Genomic DNA, 20,986 nt, shown 5'->3' on the forward strand with positions numbered 1-20,986 from the left:
GAAGATCAATCAAGAAACTGCCACTCCCGAAGAAATGGCTGTGTTTGAAACACATGAGCGTGATGCAACGAAAGTCCATTGCATCATGATAGCCACCATGAACTCCGAATTCCAAAATTCCTATGAGGACATGTATCCTTATGAGATGCATCTTGACTTGATGGAGCGATACCACCAAAGCGCGAGGCAAGAGCGCTATGAGATCATAACGAATATGATAAATGCTAAAATGGGAAGTGGAGAATCTCTTACCGTGCACTTGCAAAAGATGAAAAGGTATGTCGATCGTCTTCGCAAGTTGAATGTCAACTTTGGGGAAGATTTGGCTATCGACATTGTTCTTCACTCCTTGCCCTGATGCTACAACCAATTTAGGATGACCTACCACATGAACAAGGAAGAGGTCACCCTAAGCAAACTCCAAGGGCTTCTAAGGACTACTGAGAGCAATCTTAAGGACAAGTCTGTTGTACCATCTCCCAATCCGCCTGTTGCTCCTGTTTTGGAAATTGGGCAGGGAAGGGGTAAGAAGAGGAAGGCTTGTTGAAAGAACCATCGCAAGGGAAATTCCCAATATGGTTCCACTTATAGTGTGCCCAAGGTTGATCCTGCTAAGCCCAACCCTAAACAAAAGGAGGTAGAGTGCCATCATTGACACAAAATAGGGCATTGGAAGAGAAGTTGCCCGGAATATCTGCAAGCCATTAAGGATTGAAAGATCAAGCCATCTTTTGCAGGTATATACACAATTAAATCTAGTAATTCATCCCATACTATTTCTTGGGTTCTTGACACAGGATGTGGTTACCACATTTGTTCTGATTTGCAGGGACTAGGACGAAGTAGAGATGTGGAGCTCGAAAGAATAAATCTAATCATGGGGAATAGAAGATCGTCACCTGTTACCAAGATTGGAGTGTATTCTTTAGTGCATAGTAATTTATTGAATTTAGATTTAAATAATTGCTACTACTCGCCAGATATGGCAAGAAACATCATTTCTTTCCATGGTTTGTTTAAACAAGGATTTAGATATTCGTTTAATAATATGAATGGTTCTATTTATGCTTATCTAAATGGTGTTTTATACATTGAAGCAATGCCTTGTAATGGAATTTATGAAACTATTATAGTTGTAGATAACCTAGGAAATGATGTGTTGTGTGTGGATTCTTCCAATAGTATGGATAAATCATCCTTGTGGCATTGTCGTCTTGGACATGTCAACAAGAAGCGCATAGCCCAACTCCAAAAGGATGGAGTGTTGGAGTCATTCGACCTTAGGGAAGATGATACGTGCGAATCTTGTTTACTTGGAAAGATGACCATATCACCCTTCACTAGGACATGTGAAAGGGGTGAGGGTTTATTGGATCTCATACATACCGATGTATGTGGACCCTTTAGATCTACCACAAAGGATGGGAACCGCTTCTATGTGACTTTTACCGATGATTATAGTAGATATGGGTATATCTACTTAATCAAACACAAGTCAGAAACGTTTGAAAAGTTTAAAGAATTCAAACATGAAGTGAAGAATCGATTGGTCAGGAAAATCAAGATGCATCGATCCAATCCAGGAGGAGAGTACCTAAGTATTGAATTCCACAACTATCTTAAGGAATCCGGAATAGTTTTGCAACTTAGGACACCGCAGTTGAATGGTGTGGCAGAAAGGCGTAATCCCACCCTGTTAGACATGGTTCGTTCTATGATGAGTCATGCTTCACTACCTATCTCATTCTGGGGGTATGCCTTAGAGACTGCCGCCCATATCGTTAACTGAGTCCCTATAAAGAAGGTTGCCAAAACGCCTCACAAGATGTGGATAGGGAAAGCTCCCTCATTGGCACATATCAAGGTTTGGGGTTGTGAAGTTTTCGTAAGACGAGAGACTCACGACAAGCTCAAACCTCATAGTGAGCGATGTATTTTCATTGGCTACCCGCAGAAATCCTTTGGATATCTCTTCTATAAACTAAGTGGCAATGTTGTCTTTGTTGCAAGGAGAGGGGTTTTCTGAGAGCGAGAACTCATAAGTCAAGGAGACAGTAGGAGGAAAATCAATCTTGAAGAGATTCAAGAGTCGAGTGATGAAGGAACCTTCACCGTTGGCGATCAATCTGAGGAGGAAACTCCGGTTGAACCGATTGACCAATCCCTACCTCTTAGACATTCCGAAGGGGACACGTATATTAGTGATAGTACACTAATAAATCTAGATGAACATAATTTCTATAAGGAAGCCATGGGAGGCCCGGAGTCTATAAAATGGAAAGAGGCAATGGACAGCAAGATTCAATCCATCTATGACAACTAAGTTTGGAATTTGGTTAACAATGTGCCCGGATGTAAGACGGTTGGGTGCAAATGGATCTTCAAGAAGAAGACCGACATGGATGGGAATGTGAACACGTACAAGGCGCGATTGGTAGCGAAGGGCTTTACGCAAACTCCCGGAGTTGACTATGATGAGACCTTCTCACCAGTTGCGAAGATAAAATATATTAGGGTGATGCTAGCTATTGCCGCATTTCATGATTATGAGATATGCAAATGGATGTCAAGACCACCTTCCTGAATGGGAAGTTGACTGAGGATGTTTACATGGCTCAGCAAGAGGGTTTTGTCGATCCGAAGCATCCCAATAGAGAGTGCAAGCTTGAGAAGTCCATTTATGGACTTAAGCAAGTGTCTTGCAGATGGAATCTTTGATTTGATGAGAAAGTCAAAAAGTTTGGATTTGTATGAAGCGAAAATGAATCGTGTGTATATGTCAAAGCCAGTGGGAGTATAGTTAGCTTCCTCGTTTTGTATGTCGATGACATACTGCTCATAGGAAACGACGTCCCGACTCTGCAGGAGGTAAATTCTTGGCTCGGGAAGTGCTTCGCTATGAAGGACCTCGGAGAGGCTTCCTATACTTTGGGAATAAGGATAGTGAGAGAATGAAGTAAGAGACTAATAGGACTTAGTCATAATACTTACTTGGATAATGTACTAAAACGTTTTAGTATGGAAAACTCGAAGAAGGGAGAACTACCGATACAAAGTAATGCCAAGTTGAGTAAGACTCAAAGTCCGAGTACCGAAGCCGAGATAACTGAGATGATCCGAGTACCGTACGCTTCGCAGTTAGCTCAATCATGTATGCTATGACTTGTACTCGCCCTGATGTGGCTTTTGCTTTGACCATGGTCAGTAGATATCAAGGGAACCCTGGCAGAGCTCATTGGATTGTAGTCAAGAATATTCTTAAGTACCTTTGGAGGACCAAGTAATGGTTCTTAGTCCTTGGAGGGAGTGATGACTTAAAGGTTCGAGGGTATAGTGACACCAGCTTCCAGGCCGATAGGGACAACTACCGTTCGGAGTCGGGCTGGGTCTTCACCCTTAATGGAGGAGCAGTGACTTGGAAAAGTTCCAAACAAGAGACTGTATCTGATTCAACGTGCGAATCAGAATACATTGCACCGAGTGAAGCGTCAAAGGAGGTGATGTGTTTGAAGAACTTCATTGGTGACCTTGGAGTTGTGCCTGCTATAAAGAGCCTATGGAAATTTTCTGTGATAATAAGGGAGTGGTTGCCTTGACCAAGGACGCGTGGGATCATGGTAGATCTCGACATATCGACAGAAAACATCACTTTATTAGACATCGAGTAAAAGAAGGACACCTCATAGTGAAGAGGGTATCATCAGAGGATAACCCAGCGGATCCGCTTACGAAGGGACTAAGTAGGGTTAAGCATTTGCAGCACGCTAGGAGCATTGGGTTGAAAGACGATATTAGTTTAGATTAGATAGTTTTGAAACATGTAATAGATAAATGTAATTGACATTTGATGATTAAATAAAAGAGTATTATTTATAAGTAAAGTTACTGTCTTATGTTAATTGCTTAACTATTGTTTCACTTTGCATGTTTTGACTTCCTGAATAATTGAGTTATTAAGAATAATCGAATTATTTGAATGGTCCACAATCGTTCATATGTTGGAAGTAGGTATGAATGAAAATTGTCATGAATTGGTGTGTAGATTATCTAAAAGAGTATTACACATAGCAAAGGTTTGCTACAACGTTCATGAGTGCTTATGAATAAGTTTTGAGCATTGGAATAAACCCGCGCTTGCTGGAATCACTTCATGGAATGAGACATAAGTGATCACAAGACGATAGTATCATATAGTCTTAAAACCAAGATATATGGTTTATTGTTTATTAATTGGTTGTGCATTGATAACGCGAAACCACATCAGTAAATTGATGTCATAAAACGCATTCTTGTGTATGATTGATTAGTAAGTAATAAATGCATATAAGTCTAAGTTTATCCATTACTTTTATCCTAAGAAAATAAAAGCGATATCACGGACGCTCGATGATTTTGTTTTGACTTATGTGCCAGGCCCGGTCAGGACTGAATTGATGTGTTCAACTAAGTTCTATGTCAAATGAATCTTAGATCGAGAAACTAAATTCTGGACAATAAGTTCCATAAGATTGTCCGCATAATATCTAAACAGAGGACTGTAGGATTCCTTATCTAAAGGACAATAGATTGATAAGATCATAGTTGACAGCGTCTTTGAGAGCTACGATTGCTAATCGGTTTGTGTTTCGATATATAGTTACTAGACTTATCCAAGTGGGAGACTGTTGGATTAGTGTGTAAGGCTGTAACTATATTTGGTAAGTACTTGACCAGGTTGTGCATGGTCCTTTTGGGTTGCCTTCACCATAGCAACTTCACAGGATGAATTGTTAAGAGAGAAGAAATATTCTTGTTAATATATTATGAGAATAATATTTTGAAGGGATAATAATATTATTTTATTAATATAAGTTATATATTAATCAAGAATTAATTTGATAACTTAAAGAGGTTTATTGAATAAAGGGGCATAAACTATCAAAAGTGTGATAGTTGTGTTTTGGGCTATGTATCCTTATGGGTAATGGGGTAGACGAAATCTAGGGTTAGGGAAACTTAAATTCGTCCAAGCCTAGTATCTAGAAGGATCTTGGATTGCTTAGGGCCTAAGTTATTCAATTAGGGTTAAAGGTGAAACCCTAGTATCCCATAGTATAAATAGACCGCTAGGGTGAGGGAAATCGGCACTCATGCAAGGCAAGGAACCCTAGGGCCGATTTCTCACCCTATCCCCTCTCTCTCAATATCATCCTCTTGCTAGTTGGTGTTTGTAAGCCATTAGAGGAGTGACAATTGTGACTCTAAGCTCTAAGGAGAAGAAGTGTCAAGCAAGTAATCTAAGGTATTGTTCTAGATCCAATTACGTAGGATTTGATTCATTTGTTTACATTAGACCTAGTATTGTAAGTCTTGGATTCAATGCATGTTAAATTAGAGAAACCAAGATCCAATCATTAGGGTTTGCATGTTCCCATAGGAAAGTTCTTATGGCTCAAAGCCATCAGTTTTGAGCCATAGAAAGTTAAAAACATGATGTAAATGACTGAACCTAACACGATCGAGCCAGAAATGCAGAAACCTTAACATAAAAGAAGATAGTAAGAGACCTCTAGTGCTTTACATATGTTTTCGAGTTCATCCTAGAGGTTGACTTTCTGGGAAGTCATCACCACCTCAACAACGCCCAAGCATGTTTCACCATCTATTTCAAACATAGGGAGGTTGAGACACCTACAAAAGTTAAGTTTTTTAGCGTAAATCACACGTTCGTCATCCCTTTCTACAACAATTCGAAGATCTGGTGTGCATGTGGGAAATTTCTTCATGAAAACGCAACTAGGGAAACCGATCATCTCATTAGAATCATACTTAACTTCAATATTAATCTATCCTAGGGCTTGGAAACTTGAGCAATCGTTGTAGTCTCTGGTGAGGTGAGGTGAGCCTGAGGTCGTCGGCGGAAAGAGATGAGCCGAGGCCAGAGGTGAGTTGAGGTAGATTCGGTAGTGGTGGAGGCAGATTAGGGTTTACAGAGAAAAGGGGAAGGAGATAGTGAAGGTTTTCAGCTGGTGGCGTGCTTTCGTTGATCGACGTCGACGATCAGGAATGGCAAGTAATGATGGTCGAAGTGCGAAGGAAGAAGTAGGTGGCTGCAATCAATGTCGGGAGGGGAAGGAAGGGGCGTTGATAATTAGGGCTAGAGGGAAAGGAAGAAACAGGAAGGCGGGGTATTTAATTTTTTTAGGATTTCATTCCCCCCCCCCCCACACACACACACATAACTATTAAAAGATGGAACACGCGTTCCCATTAAAATTTATAAAGTGACATCTTAATACGACACACTTCTTATTATATGCGTCCTCCGTGTTTTTTTTTTTAATTTTTGTTTAGACACTAATTTAAGGGCACGCAAAAATGCGCGTCCTAGATCTTTAAAATTTATAGAGAGATGAAATTATTTTTAGGTCACCCACTTTTGCGTATCGTAAATCGATGCGAATCATGAATTGCGCGTCGTAAAAGGCTATTTTTCTAGTAGTGAGTTGACTATGCATATGAGTTCTAAAAGTTCTTAATTTTTTGTACAACAACCTGGAAGCAATGTTAGGCCTTGTGCTGCCAAGTGGCAATAAGTTAAGATTGCACGAGTTTGGTCCATATGAGTTTGGATTTGTCACTAACCTTGTCTTGTGATTATGGTTTTGACAAATTCACATTGATATGAACATGTACACCATAAAATCTAAGTTTCATAAGGTTTCTCTCCGATTCATGAAAATGATGGTGAGGAAATGCTTTCACTAAGTAGATTTTAAGTAGATAGCAATTGTGATATTTGCATTCTCAAAGTCGTTAGTGGAGCCTGTGTGCTTAACCGGCACACTAACATGGACTTGTGTGGAATGGCAAAGATCTAAACAGGTTAGACTGTGATTACGACATCCCTTTTCATATTTTAAATTTGTTTAGACACAAATGTGAGCTATCTATGGAAAGGTGTACGATTTTGATAAATTTTAACAAAGTTAATAAAGTATTGATTTCTAGAAGTGTAGCTGATTTCTGAGTACATGTCAAAGCTAGTGGGAGCATAAGTGTTATGCTAACAACTAAAACGTTAGCAGGAGCATGATAATTATGATAAGTGTTGGAAGTTAGCAATGTTAATTATAGAAAAACAAAAGTTCAATTGAGAAAAGTTATTTTGCTATAATTAAGGGGGAGGAAGTTGTACTTCATTTCAATTCTAAAAGCTTAGATTGAGGTTTTAATCATCTTTAGTCAAGGATATATATATATATATATATATATATATATATATATATATATATATATATATATATATATATATATATATATATGAATTTCATGTTGGAATGGCTCAACATAAGGAAATTCTATATATGGGCACATTATTTGCATTCTAAAATTCGATTATGATTACGGCGTCCCGTTTCATAATTTGAATTATGAGAACATGGCAAGTAGAAATAGAAATATTATAAGATTGTCTAGTCTAATATGATATATTTGTGTGAGACATCATGAATCGTGTCCCATATGATATCTTTGTATGAGACATCATGGATCGATTGCATGTGCTATAATATTCATCGTTTCTAAATTTTCCAAATGCTCAGGGCCTTAAAAGGGGAAAGGTCTAGAATTGGATATGACTAAAATGATTAAGCAATTGTCGAGGACAATCTAATTTTTACCGAAGATTGGTTGTTCAGGGACAGTTGAGAATTGTTAATTTTGGAAGGACCATATTCACATATTCTAAAAAGAGAAAACTGTTGTTCAGAAGGGATAGTCAAAATGAGAACTTGGAAATATTCCCATATGTGGAAGTTATTCAATCTGTGTAAGATTAGAAAACTTAATGCAAGAAGGATGGTCAGAGCAATGTACTTTGAATATGAGACTTCATTTCCATAGAGTTAATTTCCATTGGAATACTCTGTAATAACTGTTGACAAGTCTTTGTGACTTTGTGCATAATCAATACGAGAGGATCGGTGCATATAAGTTTAAAATCTAATAGATTTATGTAAATGGTAGGAACTTGGAATTCTTATATTTACAATAAGGATTTGGGATTGTGAAATGAGAATCATTGGAATTATGTTCAATCGATGTATTTCACAACGTAAAGATCATAGACAAACATAGTGTGCATACTTGGTGTATGGCATAATTATTGTTTAGAAAACATAGTGTACATGCTTGGAGCATGAGACAACTAATGTTTAGAAAACATAATGTGTAATCAATATGGTGAATAACATAATGTGTAATCAATTTGGATTCGATTAGTATTGTGTTTCACTTTGCATGTTTTGAGTTCCAGAATAACTAGGTCATTCTTCCTGAATGATTAAGTTATTCAAACCCTCGACAGTCAGTCATATGTTGGAAGTAGGTATGAATTAAGACTGTCATGAATCGGGTTTGTAGATGTCTAAGATGTTAGAAATATTAAGAGTTGCTACAACATTCATGGGTACTTAGAAGTTATGAGTATTGGATCTAACCCACACTCATTTGAATCACTTGATGGATTTTATCACGAGTGATCATGAGACGATAATATGTTATATTCTTCAAACCTAGAGATATGAGTTGTTTCCTATGAGTTGGTTATACATTAATTGTACGAAAATGCATTGGTAACTCGATGTTATAAATTTTCTTTCGTGTATGATTCAACAAGTAGTGGAACAAGAATATGAATAGAAGTTTAACCATTCCTTTTACTCTTAAAGGGATAAAAGTGATATCAGTGGGCCCCTCGATGATTTAGTGATGACACCCCTAAGTGCTTGGTCAAGCCTCAACTGATTTTCTTTGTTCAATTTGTCGGTTGTCATAAACTGGAAATCGGGAAACAACAGATGGTCAAAGAGAAGGATTATAATCAATATCTGAGTCCATATGATTTATAGAATGGAGGAATATATCATCCCTTATCTAATGGGCGCATCATTGATAATACCTTGGAAAATTGTACACTTTAGGAGTGTTAGAATTGTATTTGCATGATATCAAGAATGGAGGAATATATGATCCCTTATCTACTAAATTTTATAGTACTTGTACTTCATAATATGCTAGTTAGGATAATACCTTGGAGAATTGTATTTGCATGTATAATAGAGAAAACATATATCCAAGGTATTTAAGGTTGCATGTACACTTTAGGAGTGTTAGAATGCTGAAAACCCTTCAACATGGACTCTAGAAATCAGCTTGCCCTCTTGTGTATACACTAGTGCCAATTTCACCAACCAATGGGGTCTTTATTTAGTGTGGCTATTAGGGTTACATCATGTAACTCATAACTTTACCCATCCCTTATGCTCCATGAGTTTTAACCTCCAGGGAGTATCCATGGGTCACCACATGGGTTTAACCCAACATAAGGAATCATGGATCATAAGCCCACATATATAAGAATGAATGATTTACACAATCAATCCCCATATATTTAATTAGTCTCTTTTGATCACTAAACTAATTCTTGATCAATACTAATTAAATAATATGATTTGATATTAATATATTAGAACTTATAATATATTAATATGTCACTAATATCCTCTTCTTAGAAAAGGTCTACCCAAATGTTCTGATGTCATGCAACCCAAATGGACCATGTCGGGTCAGGTCAAGTATATACCAATTATAGTTATGGACTTAGACACTAATCCAACACTCTCTAGCATGCATTTGTAATAAAATATCTCATAAATATCTCATAATACAAAAATAAGGGTATTTTGGGAAATCATCGTCCGGGCTCTGGTTGATTGTCCACAGTGCTCCGACTCGTTTTCTCGTAATCACTTTTCTCATTTTTAAAAAAATAGCCTTTTTCAATCTTTTTCTCAAATCCTCATTTCGAGTCCAAATACACCCAGAGGTGCTTCCGGATCCCTCAAACCACGGCTCTGATACTAACTTGTAACACCGTAAATTTTCAAACCAAAATTTTCATTTTTAAACACAATAAAACACATGTCACATTTTATCAAAAATATCAAGTATCAAATATCAATACATATTTCAAAAATTGTTTATCACGAATCCAGGAACAACCAAAAATATAACCCTAGCTCAAGTGTGTGTACAATCAAGCAGATGCCATCCCGCGATCCTAGGAAGTACCTGAAACACATAACACATAACACGATAAGCACGAAGCTTAGTGAGTTCTCTAAAATACCACACATAGCTCATTAATCACTCGAGGCTATAACTCAGTAACACTCTCTAGTCGATGTGTCCCAGTGAGAACCTCCGGTCTCACAGCTTGGTTTGGACCCTCTGGTCCTGTGTTGGTGGGAACCCTCCAGTCCCACATCTCGGGTTGGACCCTCCGGTCCGATCTCAGTAAACACAAATATAACATATATATCACACAGGCAACAAGCATAATATCACATAACTTAAAAAGCACATAAGACTCTCCGGCCACACAGTATATTACCACTCGAGGTAATGTATAGCGAGAAGACTCACCTCGTAAGAACTCGAATACCCTCAACTCAAATCACCTTTTCTAGATCCTGCCTAACACATAAAATAATTATCCCTAATTAATAAGAGATCTCATGAAGCTATACTAACCCCTCTATAAGTCGCAGAAACGTTAAAGACCATTTTACCCCTCGACGGGCTTAAAAGTCCACAATCTGGACCAACCCGAAAAGAAAACCAAAATTCAATGGCAGGGAGTGCGCTACGTGTACCAGCTCTCTATGCTGGGCATACTCAGCTGTGATGCCGGCATCAGGGATGCTCGACCCCTAAGCTGCACGTATTGGGATTGCGCCTATCGTACGCCCTAGTTCCACTCTTCTCATTCATTTGGTATTAATTAGTTAAGACGTTGGCTCATATCAAATATATGGAGTCTCTAACAGTTCTTACTCCATAAAGTCAGCGAATTTAAGCCTTTGCATGGCTGATATGGTCACAGACAAACAAAACACTCACTCTCTTGTCTCAAAAAGCTCATAACTGATGCATGGCTTGATTCCAACGTCCAATGTTGGATTTTTATGACATTTTACCACTAAATACATTCAAAGGGTTTGATCAAAGTCTCTGGAGCTCAATATCTCATAAATTCTCCAAATTTTGGGACAAAAACCCTAAAATACTCTACTACGATGCACAAAACAAAAGAGTAAGAAACGATGAAGCTTTATACCTCTATGTGAATCTCTCAACGCATATATGCTTACATCTAAGGGCCTGGACTCTCACTCCTTCTTTCCTAAAGATTCTCCTTCACTTAAAGAACACACGAAGACCTTCAAAGGCTCTCAAATGCACTCACAATCTCTAGGAATGAGGCAACTATATCCTTTATATAGGGTACTCACCCTAAATTAGTGTTTTCACTCTTAGTATGCCCAGTGTACCCTCTGGTATGCCTAGCATACTGGGTGGCTTGCACTTCAAATACACCCTTATGAGTTGTTGGATATAGTGTCTAAGTCCATAACTATATTTGGTATGTACTTGACCCGACCCGAGATGGTCCATTTGGGTTGCACTTCACCCAAACAATTTATGGATAATATTTTGATAATAGTATAAGTTATGCTTTATTAATGTATTATAAGTTATAATATATTAATATAAAATCATATTGATCTATAATTAATCAAGAATTAATTTAGAGATCAAAAGTATGACTAATTAAATATGGGCTGTTGTATTTATATAGTGTGGGCTAATGCTTATTTGGAATGGGCTAGGCTTGCATGGAAAGTCCATGGATACTCCATGGAGCTTTAACGCATGGATCTAATGGAAATGAAAAGACATGGGTATTAGGGTTTACATGGATGTAACCCTAATGCACCACACTATATAAAGGAGGCTTTGGTTCTTGAAATCACACAAGTTGTGGTGAGTATACTAAGAGGGCCGATTTCAAGAAGGTTGTGACTATTCTCTCAAGGATCCAAAGTTTGTAGTAATTTGTTATTTCCATTTGAGGCATCCACACTATTGGTGCTAGGCTCTCAAACTCGAAGCAATCAACTACAACTACAAGGTAACTAATTCTACTAGCTTATTTGATTCAAGTTCCCCATGCCATGCTACATAGGATAAGAACCTTGGAAAAATAATTATTTGGAAGTATCTTAGTCAAACATAGATCCAAAGTTTCTAGGGTTGCATGTACACCATAGGATTGTTAGGATGCTTAAAACCATTTCATGAGTAACTGCAGCTTACACTCGCGTACGCCCAACATACTAATTTACCAACTTTTCTAAATAAAGGACCAAAATGGACAAGTACTCAAAAGATCAAGGGTTTCAAGGTATACCTAAACTCAGGATCTTACAACTCCGAGCCCTTGTGGTGCTGCCACTTCACCTTCACTAGCTCTACCCTCTTATTCCTCAGCTCTTTTGTCTTCTTGTCAAGAATGTCTACTACTCTCTCAATGTAGTTCAGGCTATCGTCAACCTCCATTACCTCTAAAGGCACAACTACGGAGTCATCCACTAAACACTTCCACAGTAGGGAGACATGAAAAGTGTTGTGGATCTAGATTAGCTCTGCTAGAAGATCCAAATGGTAAACAACCTGACCCAATCTAGACAAAACCCTTGAACGAACTGATGTAGTTGGGGCTCAGCTTGCCCCGCTTCCTGAACTTGATGACACCTTTCCAAGGTGACACGTTTAGGAGAACCATGTTGTCCACCTGAAACTCCAAGTCTAAACGATGCTTGTCGGCATAGCTTTTCTGCTGACTGTGACTATCTGATGAACCTCGCCCCAACAGATTGGGGTCTTACACTTCCTCTCATAAAACGTCTCAAAGGGAGGTCAATCTATGATAGTGTGATAATTGTTGTTAAACGAAAATTCCACTAATAGAAGATATGTCCTCTCACTCTGCCCATCATTCTGAGGGTGGAAATCTGTACTGAAGTGAAGACAAGTACTGATCTTGTCATGAAATCAATTCCAACATCTAGAAGTGAAACGAACATCTCGGTCTGACACAACCGCAACTGGCACTCCATGTCGTGCTACCAACTCACGTACGTAGATCCTGGCTAGCTTCTTAGCTGATATACTGTCTTAGATCAGGATGAAATGAACACTCTTGGTTCACCGATCCACGATGACCCATATCGAATTTACTCTATGTGAGGTGCTGGGAATCTTTGTTATGAAATCCATAGTAATATCTTCATGCAAGGCCATCGGTAATAAGGGTGAAGATCCCGATACATCTTCGTCGCCCCGGGATGGATGGACACCCTCAACTTGTGGGCCTCAGCTATCAGAAACTGTCGTTTACTGCCCTAGTATAGAACCCAGACCCTCCTATGTAGGGTCACCAACATGTGGCCGTCATAATCAAATGAGGCCACCTTGTCTGTGACCTGCTCACACATCCAACGCTTGTCGTTCATACCCTCGACATGTGCCTCTATGATCCGCTCTAGCAACGGAGTAACCACTGTCATCCTTAGAAATATGTCTCGAATCAGAGCCTCATCTGCCTTGCAGCTAAAAGCATTAGCCATCATATTTCCCTTTCATGGGTGATAAAGGATCTCATAGTCGTAATCCTTCACTACATCTAACCACCGACGTTGCCTCATGTTGATATTCAACTCATCCATCAAGTACCTCAAACTCTTGTGGCTTGTGTGAATGGTTTAATGAACCCCATATAGGTAATGCCGCAAAATGTTGAGGGCGAAAACTATAGCCCCTAGCTCCAATCATGCTTCGGGTAGTTCACCTCCTGAGGCTTCAACTGCCTCGAAGCGTATGCTATCGCGTTACCCCGCTGCATCAATGCTGCACCCATACCCGTGATTGACATGAGATTGATGAATGCGATAGGAGCATTGGTGAGCCCAAACAACATCACCACGAACTCTTAGTGGCCATAGCGAGCCCGAAAGGTTGTCTTCGGAACATCGCCATCCCTAAATCGCATCAGGCGATAACCCGATCACAGATCAATGTTGGAGAACCAAGATGCACCCTAAAGATGGTCAAATAATTCATCAACCCTCAAGAGGGGATATCAGTTTTTGACGGTTACCTTTCTCAGCTCCCGGTAATCTATACACATACAATGTGATCTGTCCTTCCTCTTCGCAAATAGGATTAGGGCTCACCATGGCAAACTGCTTAGCCGGATAAATCCCTTGTCTAACAGCTCTTGCAACTACGTAGACGACTCCCGCGTCTCGAGAGGAGCCAACCGATATGGTGCTTTGACTATCGGAGCCGCACCAGGGACTAGGTCAATCCTGAACTCTACCTGCCTCTCCGGACGTATCCCAGGAAAATCCTATGGGAACACGTCCGGGTATTCTCGTACGATCGGTACATCATCCACTATAACTTTACCCTTACCTTTGGTGTCCCTGACATAAGCGACATAACCTATCCAACCTTGTTGTAGGTAGCGTCTTGCCCTTGCTACTGAACAAAACTTCAGTCCACCGTACAGTCTGTCGCCTTGGATCATCAAACTTCCCCCACTTGGGGACCGAACCCGCAGAAGCTGCTGCTTGTAGTCAATCAATACCCCATTGGTACTTAACCAGTCCATACACACTATAACCTTATTCCCTCGCAGGGGAATAGGGTCTAAATCTAGAGCAAACTTCTCATCAAATAACAGTAGTGTACATCCCCGACGAAACCTCACAACCCGAACGGTCCTATCATATGCTATCTCCTCATCTACTAGAAAATCCAACTACCCTGGAGCTCCCACAAACCACTTTCTAGGCGCGAGTGACACAAAAAATCAGGTCGCCCCGAGTCAAATAATACCACATTGGGAGTTGCAGGTGCCTCCTCTACTTTCAATAGGAAAGCTGTGCTCTTCACCACTGGCTCCTCTGACCGGACCTAACGCCAGCCGTAATCCTCAATGTAGCTGGAGTAGATGCCGCCACCTGTCCTTCTGCTGCAAAAATCGGGCACTAGGACTGCTTGTGTCCCCTCTAATTGCACTGGAAGAAAATTAGATTTTGATATTGTCATGGTGGTGGTGGTAGAAATACAATACCTACTAACATGACCTGTTTAGCCTCACATGAAGCATCCCGAACTACCCACCCTGCACGTCCCCTTATGCAGCTTGCTGCACTTGCCACAGTGGTTGCGACAATGATGGCTCCTCGATCAATGATTTCATACCTTGGGATTTTTCATCGCCATCCCTGACAGAACCCCCTCTGGTTTCCTAGTCTTCTCCATCTCCAAATCCAAATCTCTCTCTCTCTCTCTCTCTCTCTCTCTCTCTCTCTCTCTTTCTCTCTCTTTCCCTCACAATCATATCCTCCAGCATCTTACAGCTGGATCTGCTCACAAACTGGTTGATACCACTCCGCAACATCTCATGGTATCGGGCCATTTTCATCTCCTCGTCCGCCACGTATTGCGGAACGAGAAGGGCCCTGTCCCTAAACATGGCGGTGATCTCAGTCATCGTCTTAATCGTCTACTGGTGGTACTGGAACTCCCTAGCAAGCTGTTGTACCTCAATCAAAGGTGTAAACTCAGCCTTGAATTTGGCCGAAAAGTCACTCCAGGTCATCGCATCTAAAGTTGCATCTTCTCTAATGGAATGTTCAACATCCTCCCACCAGTCATGTGCTCTAGCCTTCAGAATATAGGAAGAAAGTCAGTCCTTGTGCCCCTTAGGACATTGGCTCGTACGGAGGGCATTGGCGACATCATCTAACCACATGCTTCTAGCAATGGGGTCCTGAGCCCCATGCTATTCTGGAGTTCCACAAGCTCGGAACTCCCTAAAAGTCATCGTGCGTGCCCTTATCATGACCTTCATCTCGGTGCAGAATGCTCCCAACCTCTCATCAAGTATCTCCAAGATACCCTCCTTTAGCGTACCAAGGATCACAGGAGTCTGGTTTAAAATATTATGCGTAACCTCAGATGAAACGAACTCTCTTATCTGCTCATCGAGCTTCCTGACTCTAGACCCCAAGCGTTATCCCTCATCAGCACCTGAACTGCCAATTGGTTTAGTGTGTAGTGTCACCATACTGAAAATACACCATAACAAACATAAGTATACTCATCATAACTCTAGGGCTCTCACATACTACAAGTTCCTTAGGTTCATTTTAGCCTTCCTTGATTTAAGTATGTATCCTCTACTTTCGGTAGTACGTGCCCATACTACCTTCCACATCTATTCGTACTTTCCACAAGAACTGCCTCGAATCCATCAAGTCCCTTCTACTACTACTGCTTCACACGCTAATCTCATCCTAGGATTGCCCTAAGGTAACCTCTGACCCACTCTCCACCATCAGCTACATAAGAAGTTCCTGCTATTTCCCTAACTAGAACTTATACTATTACATATCACTAAGGCGAGATAATTCTTTGAATGGGAGGTCCTACCCTACAATGGTTGGACTCAAACAAGAGCTGGGAAATAGAGTTAAACCTAACCTTATAAAATTATTTAGTCCTCGTAATATGTAACTTAACATATTTGTCTACTAGTTAGTCAACGATAACTAGGACTCCTAAAAGCACAAAGCAAGCATTATTCAAGCATTGAGTAACCTAATCAAGCAGATGCTACGCAGGCCATCATATTACTGACTAATCAGTACTAGCTTATAGTTCAACAAGCTTATATAGCAGGCATATAGGGTATCCTTCCTAGATCATTAGCCCTAAAGTAGCATGCAATTTTCATACACATATAATAAGCACACAAGGCATCATTCCTAGATACTTAGCCATAATCTAGCATGCATTTCTCATAATCATATCATAACATAAACTTGTGTAGGTAATTTGGGAGTACTTACTTAAGCTCGGCTGATTGCATGCACCACATTATTTTTCTATTTTCGAAATCCTTTTTGTATAAATGGTCTTTCTTTTAAAAAATTTATACCAAGTCCTCAGTTTGAGTGCAGACACACCCGAGAGTGTGCCTGAATCCCTCAAACCAAGGCTCTGATACCAACTTGAAACAACCCAAAAATACTGTCCAAAAATTTCATTTTTAATTATTAATAAAACCATAGCTATCAAACATCATATGAAAATAATAAGTTATTGTTTCTCAAAACATCATAAACATATATTAAAACATATCAAAGTAAAAGCAAACCAGAATAAAATCATGGTCTGTGCACAACAGTCATCCCGAGCTTTTCCCCTTGCTTCCGGAAGTACCTGAAACCAAAACTGAAAACTGAAAGCACTAAGCTTAGTGAGTCTCCCCAAACTACCAGATACCATACACATGTTCACCTAATCACATAATAACGTACCATTGGTCATTGCTCGCTACATCGTGCCCCGCCCAACATCGTACCGAAGTCTGGCATCGGGCCCCACCCGACATCAGGCCCTGCTCGGCATCAGACCGAGATCCGACATCGGTCCTTGCCCAACATCAAGCAAAGCTCAGTATACATATAAACATATAAACAAATAAATATAAACAAAATCACATAACATAAACATAAAACATTCCTCGGGCCCCGCCCATCATCGGACCGAAATCCAAAAACATACAAACATTCCTTGGGATATCCCCGACAATGGACCGAAGTCCGAAACGTATAAAACAAGAACATGCAAGAATCATGAAGACATCAAACATACAAACATTCTTCAGGCTTTCCCTGGCATTTGACCAAAATCTAGAAACATATAAACCTACATCGGGCCTTGCCCGACATTGGACCTATCACACCCCCAAACCCAAATGGCGGAAGCATTCGAGGGCGGAGGACGTGATGTGCAGCATCATAAAAATTGAATAGTAAATAAAGTAAATGCAAACATCATATACATTATTGAAAAAGTTACATCATTGTAAGCGTTTACATGTTTCAAAAGCTAATTACAATATGATGTCAAAAGTTTCCTTTAACGCCCTAGCGTCAAATATTCAGAAGTCGATGATAACCTTTCTTATTGATTTTCTGAGAATACAAGTTATTTGAGAAAAAGTGTCAACACTTAATTTGGTGAGTTCATAAGCATTTATATGAAAATTTATGCCATTCAATGAGTTGAATTCATGTTTATTTCCAGAAAACCCGATATTTTCTATAAAATGAATTGTAAACTGTCTGATTGTAAAGTAATTGCATTTATCCCGGAAAATACTATATTTTCCATAAAACTAAATTGTAAACTGTTTATTTGTAAAGTAATCATATCTATCCTGAAAAATCCTATATTTTCCATAAACAATGAATTGCACTCTTATATATTCCAAGACTGAAAAGTACAAGTATATATGCCATACTAAGTTTTGTAACATGTAGTTTTATTCAAAAATACAACCATTTGAAGAGCTGTGTAATTACGTAAAATAATTATAACATCGATTTCACGTAAAAATAACATATTGTCGTTTATCATGTGAGTTTTCATAACAATGATATTAATGAATTTCCTGCCTCAATGTTCTTTAGGTGTCAAAATAATATGACATTTGTCACCCATAACATGCCGCTCTTACTATAACTAGTAGTTAGGGTGCAGGATGATCAGACCCGTAGAGATTTATACATAAGTATCACTATCTCTGGGAGGAGATTCTGGTTATAAAATAGGACGTCCATGGATACCTTTGGTAGGTACAATGAAGATGAATGGGTCACAATTTTCCAACAAGATACATGTTTTGTAATGAAAAATGTTCGTACATGAATGTGTTACGCCATTTGTTATGTTTGTAATATATATAAATAATCATATTTTTATATAATCGTTTCCTTGCCCAAAAAGGCTAAAATAATGAAAATGTAACCCAAAGTATAACTATTATCGTTTAAAGCATTGTTGCGTTGAAAATGATAATTGTTTTGTTTTAATGGATTTTTGCATGAAACCATTTGTAAATTTGGTAATAACGTTGTTCCGTATGTTTGATATTTCTACATAAAGATACTTGTATTCTCCCTAATACATGGAAAAACTAAGAAAATGTGGGGGTAGGAACTCACCTCGAGTATGATAACGGGGTTGATAACAGGAAAGAAAGGGTGACCTTTGGCTAGATTACGGGAATGGTATCATAAACCTAATGGTTTTAAACATATAATAATGTTTGATTATAATGATAAAGGTAGAATAAGTGTTTCATAATACAAGTTTTATGAATAAAACTTACCCCATTGCTAAGAAGTGTTATTGATCAAAAGAAAATCTCCTGGGAATGTGCTTGCTAATTACTTGAGTTGAGAATAAAAGAGGTTTGAGATTTGAGAGAGTTTAATGAGATGTTTTCATTTACTGATTGTAAGAATGAGAATTGAGGGTAAGTTATGACTTATATAGGAAGGAATAGATTAGAGGTTGACTTGATGTTTACGTTGGCAACTAAATCAAATCTCATTGGGAGGCTAAGTTAGCATAAGATATAAGATATTTAGTGGTGTTTTCAGATGAAAAAATATATATTAAAGAGAGTTTTCATATTTAATAGCCTCTAGTAATGAGTTTTCGTTCCTAAAGTCAATGAGGAAAAGTGTTTTCGGATTTAGGGCTAAGGTGAATAAGGTTTTCGTCCAATCATGATGTGCTTACTCCTAAAATAATCAGCTTACTCCCCAACCATGAATTTGTTACGACCAATGATCTTCTAGAAGGGGTATTTTCGGATCTTGGTTATTTCACAGAGGGGTTTTCAGTTCTATGTATACTGTGAACCCTTTTGGTGTCATTTACATTCCGTAAACCACTTTGAATATATATGGTTTATTTATGCTTTAAACCCTTAGTCTTTCAAATTATTTTTATTTGTAACCCTCTATTTTAGCTTAGGTTTCAATCAAAACTTCTTTTTTAGTTATTTAAACAAGGTCTAAGGATATATATAATACCATACACCAAGGATTGCAATGTAGTTTCACTTGTATTAGGTTGTAATTTAGACTTTTATTAACTGAAAACAGGTTGTTACATCATCCCCCGGTTAGAGGAAATTTTATCCTGAAATTGTTTTTAAAGTGAGTACAATCATGCACTAGCTATAAGATTTTGGTTCTTTTGTTGGATCTGGTATTCTCGCTCCCAAGTGAATTCAGGTCCCTGTTTGGAATTCCAATGAATGTTCGCTATTGGTATGCGACTTTGCTTCATTTGTTTGACTTCCCTATCAATGATTTCCAATGGTTTTTCCACAACGTCAAGATTATCGTTTATCTTGATTTCATCGCGTGGAATAACAAGACTCTCGTCAAATAGATACTTCTTTATATTTGATACGTGGAAGACATGGTGTATGTTGTTAAGTTCATGGGGTAGTTGGAGTTTATCAGCTACTGGACCAATCCTTTGCGAGGATTTCAAATGGCTAGATGTACCTTGGATGTAGTTTTCCACATTTTCCGAAACGTATCATTCTTTTCCAGTGTGAGACCTTTAACAAGACATGGCCACCAACCTGGACTTCCAAGGGTTTACGTCGTTTGTCCGTATAACTCTTTTTTTTTTCTATCTCTAGAAGCTTTCAATCGTTCCCGAATTTGGACAATCTTTTTTGTGGTTTCTCGAATGGTCTGCGGACCAGTGAGAGTGTTGTCAAGAATTAGTCCTTTAGCTAACTTTTTATCACCCACTTCCGCCCAGCACAGAGGTGATCTACACTTGCAGCCATAGAGGGCTCCAAATGGAGCAGCCTTGATGTTGGTGTCATAACTATCGTTATATGAGAACTCAAAAAGTGGTAAATGGGTATCTCATGCTTTACTAAAGTTGGTCACACAAGCTCTTAGCATGTCTTCTAGTGTCTGGATACGTCTCTCACTCTGTCTGCCTGTTTGTGGGTGGTAGGATGTACTCATGTCCAACCTAGTTCCCAGGGATTTTTTAAGTGACTAACAGAACCGAGAGGTAAATAGACTATCTTTGTCAGAGATAATAGATATTGGTATTCCATGTAATCATACTATTTCAATGATGTAGGTTCTGGTCAGTTTTTACATATTGTTTGTTTCTTTGATTGGTAGGAAGTGTG

Source organism: Lactuca saligna, chromosome 1 (genome assembly GCF_052625555.1).
Source record: "Lactuca saligna cultivar CGN05327 chromosome 1, ASM5262555v1, whole genome shotgun sequence".
Classification (NCBI taxonomy): Eukaryota; Viridiplantae; Streptophyta; class Magnoliopsida; order Asterales; family Asteraceae; genus Lactuca; species Lactuca saligna.